The following is a 13,841-nucleotide window of genomic DNA, read 5'->3' as shown; positions in this document are numbered from 1 at the left end:
TGAAGCTTATACGTTCAAAATTGAGTTAGATCATAAAACAACAATTGTCAATTTATGTGTCATAATTTAACTATTAACATATTCAATCTGAACTATTTACAAATATACAAATGTGTTGAGAAAAGAGTAATATCACTATTATTGATCGATGATTAAAGAGTACAAGTACTTTTATGTTTCATTAGAACCATCATGTTGCATTGAATAAAAGTACTTGCATTGTGCAATGTTTTAACACTATTATTGATAGTGTTATTGACCATTTATTTGTTGTTTAAAATTCATCCATAGAATGATAAAATAATACCATTTTGTTAACTTTGTTCTCAAATTGTGAAACAGAGTTATATTTAGGTTAAAATTACTCAGTTTAACGTCAAAATTGAACACAAATTGGTCAAAATAAAATTTTTTTATATTCATTGATCTATTTAAAGTTTACTTTAAGTTGAAATTGATATCCTTTAAGGTTAGAATTGATACCTTTAATATTAAAATTGAAAAATGCCCAAAAAATAGAAAAAACGAGAGAAAGCAACTGAGGTTGATACACGCACGAATTAGACCGGCCCAAATTAACGATCTTATTATGAGGCCGTCTCGTCCAAGACCGGCCGAAATAGTTACATATAATGTAATAAAAACGAAGTTGGGACCAAAGTGTTCAAGAACTAAAAACCCAAAAGCCCAATTACTCCAATCATTCAGCTCCGTAAAACCCTAGCCGCTTTCATTCCTTCCCCATTTATATTCCCCTCTCTCAAATTGTGTTTCTTCTATACCTGCAAAGTGCAAATCATTTCGTCCTCCTTCCTTAATCTTCTTTAATTTTTCTGTAAATATTGCTAATCAATAGCTACAATTTTCAATATAGATTATATATTTTGATCAAATGATGATTTTGGATTAATATTCTCACGACGGTCGTCTGAAGACACTAATTCTTGTGTCTTTTTTGATGTATTTCATCCGATTTTCTGATGATTCATCTCTTTGATTCAATTTTTTCTTTAGATATTTTAAATGATATTAATTTTGTTTTCTAAAATCTCTTTTTTTATTAGATTTTATATTTTTATATGAGCATAATGATGATGAATTAAGTATTAGACCGATAATATTCATGACTGGAATATAAACCTCCTACTCATACTGAATGCTCAATTTTTATTTGATTTTTAAATTAGAAATTTGAATTTTTGTTTCGCATTTAAAATAAATATTTTATTCTGGCACTGTGATGAGTTTATTGACTCGTTGGATGAGATCATTTGATCATTGAAATTTATTTTCTATATTTCTGAGTGCTATTGTTATTTTTAAAATATCATTAAAAGAGTTTTTAAATATCATTATTAGTGAAATTTAACTATAATTCAAAAACAAATAATTTGCGAATTATAGTCTCAAAATTTAGACATTTATAAATTACAATCTCAATATTTATTTTTTGCAAATTATAGCCATTAAAGTTTTCGGTATTACATAGTTGATCATTTTAGTGGATGGAATTTTAAGTGTCGAAATTTCTTATTTGGCTTGAATGTCATGGTGTACACTTTGATATTTTAATTTCTCTGATTTCTAAAAATTAGACATTTTAGACTTCGATATGAGACAGATAGCTGAATTAACCTAATTATAAATTTTCTTAATATACATTTAGTATTTGATCTATTTAATGTCATAAATTATAATTGATACATTTTAGGTTAAAATTAAATATCTTTATAAGTTATAACTCATTATAATTAATCACTTTAAGGTATAAATTGATTATTCTTAGATTAAAATTGAAATTTTTTATAATAAAGAAACTATGAACTCTTGGTCATTTTCAAGAGCATTCATTAAATCAATTGACAAACATAATTTGCAATCGACACTTTATGCACCTTCACATGCAAAGTAAGCAAACATTATACCAACAACTTTATTTTCAAGTCTATTATAAAACAAAAAATTGTTGGGGGAAGATCAATATCACTAATGTTGATTGATAATTAAAGAGTACAAGTACTCTTATGTTTCATTCTACAAGAATCATCATGTTGCATCGAATAAGAGTACTTATAATGGGCAATATTTTAACATTATTGTTGATAGTGTTATACAATTAATTTGTTGTTTGAAATTTAATTACAGAATAATACCATTAAATTACCACCATTATGAAATTGTGAAAAAAAAGGAAAAATTAACTAGAATAATCCAATATTTTTATAATTTTCCTACAATAATTCCAACTATGATTAACCATGAATAATCCCAACTTTAAAGGGTATTTGCTTAGAATATACTTGGGTAACCCAATGACCTATTATAATAGATCAATCACCAAAAAAATAAATTTAAAATTAATTTAAAATTAGAGAAAATTTTGAAAATAATCATAAATATTTTTTAAATATTTTTTTAACATTTTTTCGACATTTTATTTTAATTTATCTTTTTTTTAAAAAAATAAAATTTGCTATAGCAAGTCATCCGGTCATCGGGTTTACTCTAGGAAAATACCCTTTAAAGTTAGAATTATTAATGGTTAATCAATAGGTGAGATTATTGTAGAAAAATCAAGGTTGGATTATTCTATGTAATTTTTCCAAAAAAAAAATTATTTAGGTAGAAATGATCAATTTAACGTCAAAATTGATCAATTTCAGATCAAAATTGAATTTGTTTTTAATTGATTTAATTTAAGCTGAAATTAATACCTTTTAAAGTCAAACTGATATAATGAATGAGACCGTCTTGTCTAAGTTTTTGTGTTCAAATAAACGAAGTAATGATAATTAGGCCTAACAATTGGGCTTTAAATCCACTAGGTAATGGATTTGGATTTTCTTGGCTTAAGTTATGATCGGTCCAATCATAGTCCCAATTATAGGTGGTCAAAATAATTGATATTTTGAATATTAAAACGAATTTTTTAAATTTGAACTTTTTTATGGATTTGCTTCGATTGGAGACGGTCTCATACATAAGCTATTATAAATTTGGATTGAACATTTTAAGAAAAGATTTAAATTTTTTTGAATTGATTGGATAAAAAGTGTTAAGAATTTGGCGCCACTGTTAAATTTTTGGATCCTTACTGACAATTGGCTTTTTTAGCTGTTGGATGTTGTATTTTTTAGTTGGCTTGTTTGACCAACTGAAAATATTAATTGTTTTTATTAGCTTTTAAACTAGCTAAAAAAATCTTTCAAAAAATAAACTAGCTAAAAAAATTAGTTGGTTATAGAGATATTTGGTAAATTTACGTATTTACTGTTGGATGTTTATAACAGAAAAAGAGAATTAACAAATCAAAAGCCAATTAAAATACTAATTGGAGTAGCTTTTTTATATTGTCTAAAAGTCAACTTTTCAGCTAACTTAAAAGGTATAACTAAACACTTTTTTGATTGTTTGACCAACTAATAAGCCAACAAGTTAAAAACAAACAAAAGCCAATGTAAAAGCCAATATCCACACATCATCAAAGTCTTAATTTCAAAAGATTAAAATGTACTAAATATCATAAAGTTAAATTTCATAAATGTTGAGAATGGGATTTTACTATGATGGGAGAGCAAATATCATTGTCTATGAAAAATATCTCGATTCGATTCTTATATAATCCAATCCTTCCTCGGTCTATCTTGTATAAAAAATGTTCATAAATTTTATTTATAGATTTGGGCTTCAATAATTGGGCATTCAATATTGATTTAATGGGCTAAAATATACATGGCTAAAACTGTGAAGTTGAAACAGAGGGTAAGGTGGGAGGAGACTAGACCTAATAAATTTCACAAATTTTCAAATATTACACGTTTCATTGTCATATTATTTTTATTTGACTGATTTAATACATATTTATTCATGATGACTTTTCTAATTTATATTTGTATGTTAGTTAAGACTAAATGTAAGATTATCCTTCTCTCATTCTAATTTGTAATTATAACAAATAAAAAAAATACATGATAGTCCTTATATTCCTATAAAATTTCTTGTTGGGTTACGTTAAGAATAAGATATGCATATTAGGGTTATCAGCATTTTGAATCTTATATTTCTAATTATTTGAAAGTCAAATTTTGTGTCCTTGTCAATTTTTAACTAGTTGTAAATTTATTTTTTAAAATAAATTAATATTAATTTCAGCCATATAAATTTCAAATAATTAAATCTATTTTTAACTTCTCAAAATTTAAGATCAACTATCTTTGACTTTCATGTGAAATCATGGCCACTTGGTTAGCACTATTAGTGCTCTAATTGACTTATGGTCGTGTAGGACTTTCTCAATTGTACATATGAAATAAAATCCTTCGCTATCACTTTATATGTATACTCCTATAAAATTTCTACGTTACAATAATAAATAAACATCTTCACTAAATTCTATAAAAATAAACATAAGAAAATGCATTAGTATATATATCAAATTTTTGGGATTTACAAAGAATTTTTTCATTGTATTTCTTAAACTATAATCCACTACACATATTAGTACTTAAATGAAAAAATACTTCATAAGGTAGTCCATCGTTTACTAACTTTCACATTAATATAGTTTTTGCTAAAATTTTTTGTCGGTTATAAAATTATTTTATCTTGAGATGAGAATTTCATTTTTAAAATTGATTAAATATTTTATCCTCGTTTTAATAAAAGAAAAGTTTTAATATAATTAAACACATGATATCTTATTTAACATGTCTAAAATTTATTTGAAATAGATTATGTATTTTGTTAAAAAAATTGTGATTACAAAGAAAATTTTTAACTACTAGACTAGCATATAATTTCTACCATAGACTCGTTGGTTAAAATAAAAGTTTAAAATTTTCATATTAGTTTTATTTATATTTGAAAGTCGAAATATCAGTCTGATGGATTAAGTATAAGATATTTTATTTATTAGAATGTAAACCTTAATCTTTCAAATATGTTATGCTAATGTGGTACAATCATTAGCTAGTTAATGCATATATAATCTACCAAGCACTACTATGGGATTTAAATTCAACCTAGATATTCTTTTAAATTTAAGTTCAATGAATCATACAATGATACAACACACTTCAAATATGTTGGCGCAGCAAATCTTCGAATTAACCAAGATAAAGATACGATTATGTGATTAATTATTATAATCATTTTTAACTACTTACGATGAAGATTTTTCAATCTTTAGTTGACAATTTAAAGCAATATATGTAAATTAATTAATTAATACTCCTACTAGTGTATTTTTGAATTTACAAGAAACTCATCCATTTTGTGATTGCTGATTAGTAAGAATAAAGTTGATTATTGTCCAAGGATTTAAATTTTTAGGATTTTAAGAATTTATATTTATGTTTTTGGTTAATATTAACTTGAATTAAGTTTATATATAATTTCAATTTTTTACTATGTGAGTTATTAGTACTATTTTTATAAAGTAATTTAAATATCAACAATAAAAAATAAAAGGTGTATTATATTAATTATTCATTACACCTTAAGTTTTTAGGGTCTTTTTATTTTTGCTTTAAGGTCTAAAAATAAACGGAACGTGAAGTAATCTTGATAATTACTCAAACTAACAATTTTATTCTTTACTTATTAAGAAATTCACATTGATTAGATGTACAAATTGAAAAAATATATTTAAATCATAAAAACGAGTATCAAATTGCAAATAATATAAATTAGAATTTTTTTTTAATTTTAAAGCCCCTTTTATTATCCACAAACCTTTATCATCACCCTTTTAGTCACTTCATACAACCACACAAGTTTAACACAAGTGTCAAGTATGGCTCAAAAATGTGAGCCAAAAGGTATTATCTATCACGTGGTTTATCACGTGCTGACATGTCCTTTAGAAATATGTCTATTTTATTTTATAAAAATATATATGGTCACAAAAAATAATACTAGTATTAGTTGTTGAAGAAGGAAACACTTTGGACCATAACTTGTCCTATTGTCTCCTAATTCACTTGCTTTTCTCTTAATCTAATCAATATTGTCTATATTATATCATCTTTGTCTCCTCCTTTAATTTTCCTCCACTAATTTTTATTTCTTAAGTAGATTTTTATTAGCATAATAGCATTTTGTAAAAGAAATTGTATATATGTGTATAAAATCTACGTTTCTTATTTTTATAAGGTCAAAGATTTATAATTTATAATTTTGGATTGTAATAGATTAATTACAGTAAATTGACTTTTTAAATTATATGTACTATTTATATATTTAAAATTATAAATAATATTTATTATTAAAAATTAATCGAAAACAGTCTTTTTATTATCAGTAACTAGTGTATAGCGTTGGGGCTACAAAATAATATTTTTATTGTTATAAAAAATCTAACTATTTTCAAATCATTGGTACTTGTTGTCAACAAATGGTAGTATTATTAACATATATGTACCTAATGTATTACAAGATACATGCATCATGCATGGAAGGTTCCACAAAATGAAAGTAGAGTACAAATTTTTATCCTAAAGTAGCATCACAAAGAGAATATACTATACCCTAATTTAGGATTTTAACACTTCATACTATATTTATATAGCTTCTCCATTGGCATTAATATATTTATTTCAAGCATTAATATTAGAGATTATTGATAGTAATCATGATTTATTTATTTATTTATAGATATATTTATTTATTTCATTATTGCTCTCTATGATATAATGAGTTGTATAAGCATTATGTGAGATGATATACAAATTGAATTCATATTTGATACATATACATACATATGTCATAAAAACGTTCTCTTCCAAGCGTTAGGTTATGCATGGAGTTTCATCTCAATGACTATTATATGGATTTTCAAAGATTAGAGTCAAAGAAATAAGATCCTCCCAATTAATGGGGATCTTTAGTTCTTCACAAAAATGAAAAGCCCTATACATTATTCAATAACTCTCAACAATGATTCTTCTGTTTTATAACGTTGGTTACGTTTGATATTTTACTCAATAATTAATAAAAGAAATTACAAAATGTTTTACTTTATATTTTATACGTGAATTAGAAATCAGATATTAACTTTGATATGAGATTTATTCGTTCTAGATTTTGTTATTTGAGTAAACGATAAATAAGAGACTTCTAACATTATTGCAATTCTTTATTAAATCCTTTATTAAATTTTAGTCAAAAAAAATCCTTTATTAAATTAATAAAATTACTTTATTCATTTTCTCAACCAATTAGAAAAACATTTCATATAGACATTTAATATATAATCAGAAAAAAAAAAAAAAAACCAAAACAAATAAACGAGATGGTAACTAATAAAAGTAGACACTAATTAAGTATAAAGTTAGAGGAAATCGAAGTAGTGGCATCCCCTTTTTCCCAAAAACATTGATAGAATTAATTACATGTAATTAGGAGGATGTAATTAGTCATGTCTTGATTAGTGGGGAGAGCACGAGGAAAAAACATGTTTAGGGCTTAGGGTGTACGTAATTAAGTACCTTCCTAAACCCATTTTATTGATTAATTAATCATAAGTTTTATTAGTTTTGTGCAGGAATTAGGGAGAAACTGATCTGATTTTGATTCTGTTTCTTACTTTCTTACACTGGCTTGCACACTTGCATTTCATTCTTTGGTTATTTTGTAAGTCAAGTATTATAGCTGTCATAATACCTTGGTCTATGTGTTTTGTGGAATACTATATTTTGTTCTGATTAAAAGAAATAGTCTCAAGTATAAATTTGTATAGAATAATAAAGTGAGTAAAAGTGATAATAAAATATTTTTTTGGAAAAGTAAAATAAATATGTGGATGAAATGAAAATATAGATTAATTATGTGTGAATAAAAATTAAAGAATGAGTATGAGTCTAAAATAAAAATGGAAATGAGTCAAATGTAATGAAACGAACTAAAAAGGAGATTAAGATTAATTCTTTGGGATAGAGGGAGTACCATACCATCTTTATGAATTATGATATCCAGTAAATCTCGCTTAGTGGCAGGGTCCAAGGTAAGGCGACAAACAAAACATATATGTATCCACTCCAATGAGAGGGTAGAATGTATGTGGGACGGAGGGAGTATAATATATAATAGGATCATGTGGAAAACCACTTAAAGCGAGGAAAATTAATAAACCAAAACCGAGAGTACATATTCGTCGTTTCAAAGTATATATTTTAGTGACATTTTATAGAAGTACATATTCAGCCTTTAAGGATACATATTCTCGATGATATTTTCGTAAATATAATTTTAAAAAAGTTAAACTTAAAAAACACCCATATCTCTTTACATAGAATATATACCCTTTAAAATGATTATGTACCTTGCAAATTGCTTCAAAGGGTTTTCACCACATTAATAGTTATCATTAGATTCACCATACTCCTACACTTTATTATTCATATTGGAGTATAATTAAAGACCATTTGTAGGCGTTAATTATTTTTACTATACATCTTAATTTCTTAAAACATTTAAATACCATTAAAATCAAATAAAAACAAATGTAGATAATGACCCATGAAAATCAAATTTCTACTAAAAAGAATAAAAAAAAAAAAAGTTTTTAACCACTATAACCCTAAATTCTCAAGATTGTGGCCCTTAAATTTGATGATAGGGCACCCTTTTCAACCATTAAAAATTTAGGTGAAGACATTACATTGGTAGACTAAGGCTAATCCTAAAGCTAGTAAATAATGACTAATCATCTAATCACTTTTCATGCATGACTCCCTATTAAGTGTTATGGTTCAATTTGAACTCGAATTTTGCAAAGCATTAGGCTTAGGGACCATGTTATGTAGAGATAGTACGGAGTTCTTAATAATACACTCAATTGGATAAGAAAAGGGTAATAAACTTGTGCCTATTTTTATGAGGCTTACCGACTATTCAATTTGAGTTGTATTTGATAGAGATTTTTTAGAATTTTTTATGCAGCATGTACAAGCACACATCTCGTACTGCATGCTGCAACACATATTTCTTCTAAGTTATGTTTTTAAAAAATTGTTATAAAATGGCGAGTTCAGTGGGTCATACATGCGGGCTATATTTCGTGTTTTGCCAATCTCACAAAATGATGGATACGACGTGTTTATAATCCATTATAATAGTTCGTATCGTGCCATAAGCAAGACGCCCATGTTGACACAATCTGTGCCCATATCTAATTAATTACGTAATATAACTTAAGTATCTTGTCATTGTCCACTACTAAGAGACCAAAGAAACAAAGTGTATAGAATCAGGTCTTGCTTCGATGACAACAAGCACCAAATTTTTACACAATTTATGCACCAGAGAATCTATGTTATGCCAACACTTGTAACCCAAATAACTTTTATATAAAGACATGTTAAAATATATAATATATTACGAAACTTAAACTATCAGATTTTTACGCAATCAACGATTACTCATTAGTCAAATTACAAATCTTGATGAAAATAGTCCATATTAGTCAATAGTCACTACAAGTGATAAGGGCAAAAACTTTATTGAGCTTGTCCTTTACAATGCCCCCGGCCCCATGATGTTTTTGCAAAGTGGCAAACTAAAGAACAAGTAAAATGACTTGATAAGGAAAATTCAATATATCTCTTCTTCATAGCAAAAATAATGTAAACTAGTATACTTGATGTTACTTCAACAATTCAACATCTTTCATTACATTCAAATCGTTTTTTTTATTTAGTCTATAACACTTTAATAAAAAAAACTTTTATAATTTTAATCAAAATATGACAAACAAATTAAAACGGTGATAATATATCCTAGTATAAATCACATAATATAGTGTTGCCTAATAGATAAGAAAATAAATAAGGCGAGAATTTTTTTATTTTTCTTTCTATAAAAATAGAATTTTTTAACAAAAATCATTACACTCATAAAATTGAAAATTAATGCTAAATTTTTGCAAGTTCATTTTACATTTTTTCCTGTAATTGTATTCACAAACATACTTTTCCCCTCACTTTATCTCGATTTTTTTTATCCATTTTATTTTTGTTTAATGTTTTATCTCTACTTTTATCAAAAATCTAAAAAAAATAAATTTTATTTATCATAACCAAAAAAATACTTATTGAAGATACTCATAAAGATAAACTAGTAGTACACCTTTTTTTAAAAAAAATTAAATTAATATATTTTTTGGGTACATTGTAAAAAATAAATCAAATTTTCTTGATTCAAAAAAAAAATTCAATTATTGTTTATTTTTAGATAAACTTACATATTCAGTATAATTGTTGAATATAAACCCAACTTATTGTTTACTCCTAATTCTTGACTTATAAAGAAGTTTTGAAAATTTTTATAAATAATAAATCGGTATAGTTTTAGTAAATTTATCTAATGATTTATTTAAAAATTAATAATAAGTAAGTTTATTTTCTACGGATTAAGCAAAAATTTATTTATGATTAAAAATTGAGAAAATTCTATGTGGTAACCTTAAACTTTCAGCTTTTCCACGTGTAAGACATAACTTTTTTTATTCCCTATGGTGAACTTGACATTTTAATTTTTCTACATGGTACACAAAAGAAACTTTTTTTGTTAATTTTAAGATGTAATGACATTTTTTTCAAAAAAACAAATGTCGTGATCACCCTAATTGACCACATATTTCGAAATTCAATTGAAAAAAATTCTTAATTTACCAAAAACTTAACATTTTTATCTACCACATGGAAAAATTGAAAATTCAAGGTCACCACATGAATTTTAAAATCCAATAGTAAAAAAGCCAAAAAACTCAAGATCATCGTGTGGAATTTCCATTAAAAATTTATCCTATTTTTTCCATTAAATTATGGTATTTTTATCTTCAATCTTAAGGATACTCTTGGACCTCCGTGCCACTACAAATTGTTCATTCTCTTGTGCCATAGACAAAAAGACAAAGGGCTAGAAAAATAAGGAAGTAAGAAAAGGTCTTAACAAAATTTAAGGGCAAGAGATTCCATTAATAAGGGAAGGAGCCCCAAGTAAATTGTCTTTGTACCCTACAACGTTTAGGACCACTATCCTTATTTCTCTCTCCTCCATCTAAATTCATTCCCTCTATAAATACCCTCTTTTCCCCTTCATTTTGCACCACCAAGCTCCAAAGTTCATAACTTTCTAAACAAACGTAAAACAACCCAAATCAAGAAAACAATAAAAATCATAACTTTCAATACTCTCAAAACAACCCAAATCAAATTCTTATCAAATTTATAATGGGAAGTGCAAGAATGAAGAAAGAAGCTGAAAAAAGAATGCCAATTAGAAAATTTGGAAGGTTCTTAAGGGAACAAAGAGGAAGATTCTATATTATTAGAAGATGTATTGTTATGCTTCTAAGTTCTGATGATTAATCATGTACTACTCTGTTTTCCTCTGTTTTTTTAGCATAGGTAGGCCGAGCCAAAAAAAAAGGCAAATTTAAAAGAAAGGTAAAAGAAAGGGTATATGCTTTAATTGAGATAAAACTCGATTGTACTTTGTATCTTCTTCCTTTTATGGGGTGGGGGAGTGAAGTCTTTTTAGAATTCCAATTGTATATAGGGGAAGAGTAAATATGCTAGAGTTTTTAGTTAGTTATGTTTGATCATATAATGAGACTAACTGAATTACTAAACTTAGTATTTGTCTTCTTTTTTCTTTTTTAAATGATTGTAGTATATTATAATTTATAAAATTCTAATTTCTAATCAAATTTCTCATTTAATTTTGTATATTTATCAGGGTATTATTTTAATCTTAAATATCATAAATTATAATTAATTCAATATTATAGAGGAAAAATTATAGGAGTAATATAATTTTTTGTTTATTTTTTTATAATAATTTAATTAACTATGAATAGTATCAACTTAGGAGAGTATTTTTTAGAATATTTCTAATATGTTAAAAATCAAATTATAGGAAATTATATGACCAAAAAATGGGTAAATTAGCTAATAAGCTAAAGTTGATATTATATTGGGAAAAAAACCTCTAAGTTGGTATTATTTATGGTTAATTAAAAGTTTTTATTATTATAGGAAAATTAGTGAAAAGTTATATTATTCACAATAATTTTTTCTTATAATAAATTAATAAAAAAATAAGTCTTGCACAATTTTAATTTACAATAAAATAGTATAAATTAATCTTAAAAGATGCTAATTTGAATAAAAATCTTGTATAGATTTGATTCACATTATTTTAGCGTAAAACTATTAATTTAGGTAAAAGAAATTTACATGGATTCAAGATCATGTCAAACTAATCGTGGTGTTTAAAGTGTAAAAGTACAAATTAAACTAAAAGTTTATATTGATGATTGAAAATTTTAATGCAAATGCAATACATATACTCATAATAAAAGGTGTTAAAATATTCTACTTGAAAAGTGAAATGGATGAGCTTTACACTTGTGATCATTCTGTTACATCAGCTACTAATAACTTACATATTAATTAATGAGCAACACAATCAAAAACTTAACTAGATGGATAATAAAAAATAAAACTCCATAATGTTAAAAATAATGATACACTTGTAAATAAAAGTTTCAATATTATCTTATAGTAGAAGATGGTATATATTTTTTGGTCTCCATTATTTTGCTTCTTCCTATAAAATAATATTTTTTTAGAATGGAATATTAATTTTGTTAGATTTGTACTTATGAGTATTCATTATTTATCTTTTGATATTGTGCGAAGTGAAGATATGTTGTATGAATAATTTTGAAAAATTAATTACTCTTTAACATTATTGAAATGAACATGACATGATTATCATCTTAACTAGTAGGAACATGTTGATTCATTATTTTCTCTATTTTTTAAACATCTATAATATAATAATTTTACTAAAATAAAATACGGTTACATCATTTATTTTAAAACATATATAAATGTTATTTTATCATTGTCATAAAATTATTTCTGTCCAATTTAATATGCTGATGTCATCATTGATTTTAAAGTAAAAAAATCAATGTTTTCATTTTATTAAAAATAGAAATAATAAAGCATTTAATACATTTTTGAAAATTATAATTTTATTACGTCAATGAATTTAAAAAGTACTAACAATTTATTCGATAATTAAATTTTCTTCATTTCTATGAACATATATAAGTATTTATGCATTGCTAGGATAATTATTGAAAATTTGAAACTAATCAATAAAATTAAATAAATTTGTAAGAATTATTGTTGTTGGTGTTATTGATTTGGTAAAATTCTGTTCCTCGTCTTTTAAGCTCTTGTCCAACATATTCGGTAACCGTCCACGATGAATAATGCTAGTACGACTTGTCCTTTACCAATTTATGGTTTATGCTTATTTGTGGCGATAGCATTCGTTGTCCTCGAATAAAAAACCTCAGAGCATTAATATTTAATCAGGCCTTATAAGTTATAACCACTACTACTAGTAAAACCAATTCAAATTTTATTTTATTTTTGTTCTTTTAATATTCATCAAACTTTTGTGATAGGTGAAGTATATAATAAGTATATCATAAAATGTCAACTATTATTTAAATTTTTTTGTTCAATTTATTTCTCTGACATTCTATTAGCAGTTTATGTGACAAAATGGTTATGATTTTGAATCTCATCCACCCCGCCATGAAGCCGTAAAATATAACAAATGAAGCGAAAATGCCTAAGAGGTTGAGACGGTAAATGCCTAAATGGGTTGAGTAGTGTGAAGTTATGATCAGGATTTTTATTCTAAGCTCTGATACCATATATAGAATGTATGGACTTTGGTTACTTTATTAATGATCATAAGTCGATCCCTTTAATTCAATTCAACCTCAACTTAGTTGATTATTTTTCCATCTTTGG

The 13,841-nt window shown here is 25.3% G+C and overlaps 2 non-coding genes across 2 annotated transcripts; both read left to right on the top strand.

Moving 5' to 3' along the window:
- Positions 1-885: 885 nt before the first annotated feature.
- LOC130804925 (small nucleolar RNA Z161/Z228) lies at positions 886-986 on the top strand. Its single transcript, XR_009040104.1, has one exon. It is a non-coding gene; the product is annotated as a small nucleolar RNA Z161/Z228 (small nucleolar RNA).
- A 97-nt stretch (positions 987-1,083) lies between these two features.
- Positions 1,084-1,156, top strand: LOC130804923 (small nucleolar RNA Z105). Its single transcript, XR_009040102.1, has one exon. It is a non-coding gene; the product is annotated as a small nucleolar RNA Z105 (small nucleolar RNA).
- Positions 1,157-13,841: the final 12,685 nt, after the last annotated feature.

Source organism: Amaranthus tricolor, chromosome 17, assembly GCF_026212465.1.
Source record: "Amaranthus tricolor cultivar Red isolate AtriRed21 chromosome 17, ASM2621246v1, whole genome shotgun sequence".
NCBI classification, from domain to species: Eukaryota; Viridiplantae; Streptophyta; class Magnoliopsida; order Caryophyllales; family Amaranthaceae; genus Amaranthus; species Amaranthus tricolor.
This window is presented reverse-complemented; position numbering and strand designations above follow the sequence as displayed.